Raw genomic sequence first — 1,834 nt, 5'->3', positions numbered from 1 at the left:
CCCTCAGGGAGGGGGTCTCCTCGGGAGATGGGAGGCAGCATTTGGGGTGGGGCTGGGGGTGAGGTCGGGGCTCCCGCAGCCGGGGCGGTGAGGCAGCAGGAATGGGCCTGGGAGGAGATGTGCCGGGTGGGGTGCTGCCCACGTCCCGGGTGATGAATGGTCGTTTCTGGGATTGGCCACGCGTGTCCCAGTTAGAACAGGCTTTCAGGGGGGAGGGGGGCAGGGCATTTCCCAGCTTGTCGATGAAATGAGCGATGGGTTAGGTCCGTGGTCGGCAAACTGCGGCTCGAGAGCCACATGCGGCTCTTTGGCCCCTTGCGTGTGGCTCTTCCTAAGCCTTAGGAGTACCCTAATTAAGTTAATAACAATGTACCTACCTATATAGTTTAAGTTTAAAAAATTTGGCTCTCAAAAGAAATTTCAATCATTGTACTGTTGATATTTGGCTGTTGACTAATGAGTTAGCCGACCACTGGGTTAGGTGATGCATTGCTTTGTTTAAAACCCTTGCTTTTATTTGGGCAAAGAGACGACCAACTGTGCTATCTCACGCCTGTTGCCTCTCTCCTGTGCGTGGCTCTTTGGGAGAAATCTCTCGGTTCTTGCCCAGCTCCCTGTAAGGCAGCGGTTCTCAACCTGTGGGTCGCGACCCCTTTGGCGGTCGAACGACCCTTTCTCAGGGGTCGCCTAAGACCATCCTGCAGATCAGATATTTACATGACGATTCATAACAGTAGCAACATGACAGTGATGAAGTAGCAACGAAAATAATTTTATGGTTGGGTCACAACATGAGGAACTGTATTTAAAGGGCCAGAAGGTTGAGAACCGCTGCTGTAAGGTCTCGGCGTCACTGGATGTCAAGTTCGGAGGATGGAACTGTGTAAACGGGTCACACACACGCCTTCACTGACGAGGACGCGGCGGCCGCAGAAGAGAAGCGCTGCTGTGACTTGGTGACTTACTGGTTACGTTGAAGAATTTGTGTTCAAAATTGAGGTGATGTCACAGGACGGAGTTTAACATCAGTTCGCCCGACAATGCTTGTGGCTGCCGGCCGTGCCGGGTCCCTGCAGCTGAGAAGAATCCGAGAAAAACAAGTTCACCTTTTCTGACCTAGTTTCCTCCCCGCCCCTTATCACCTTCCAACGTGTTTATTCTTTATCTCCAGCAAAGCAACAGCTGCTTTAAAACGATGGGCTGGAGAGTCCGAGTTCCGGGGAGAGTTCTGGTGTTTCTGAGTGAGCGGATGTAATCGTCTCTTAGCCAGGGCCTCGCGGCGAATGCGTGCTGCGCGGGTCCCGGCATCAGCCGTGCAGGGCTGTGTGTCCGCCGCAACCCGGACCCATGGGCGCCCCGCTCCCTCCCCCCTCCCTCCTCCCCTTCCTGCTTTGCTTAGCTGCTTGGAACCTTCTACAAGGCGGCTCTGACCCCTTCTCGCGGGCTCCCCATCACCCTCCTTCCCCGCTTTGTCCGGAGCTCCAGGAGTCCTGTCTGTCCGTCCGTCCTCCGGGCGTCAAGGTGCCGGAACTGAGCTAAGTCCTTCCCTGGGGATTGCACTTCCCTGCTCCTGCTTACAACACAGGCCCCAGTGACGCCTCCTCTGGGCGTCATGGGAATGACCGTGTCTGCGCGGGAGGGGCCCCTGCCTGCACACAGGGCCCTCCAAGGGCAGGGCGGGCCTTCGGGGGTGGAGGGCCTGGAGGAGTGGGCCTTGCCCCATGTTTGCAATGCCCATTCCGGTTGCATCGCCAGCAGCACAAGTCCCCTTGTGTGGTGGTGGCTGCGTTTTTGCCGGGAGAGGTAAGCAGGTGATGTTGCTCAGAGGCAGGTC

The sequence above is a fragment of the Myotis brandtii genome, unplaced genomic scaffold, assembly GCF_000412655.1.
Source record: "Myotis brandtii unplaced genomic scaffold, ASM41265v1 scaffold1077, whole genome shotgun sequence".
In the NCBI taxonomy this organism is placed as follows: domain Eukaryota; kingdom Metazoa; phylum Chordata; class Mammalia; order Chiroptera; family Vespertilionidae; genus Myotis; species Myotis brandtii.
The sequence above is the reverse complement of the archived record's forward strand: the minus strand, read 5'-3'. Positions refer to the sequence as shown.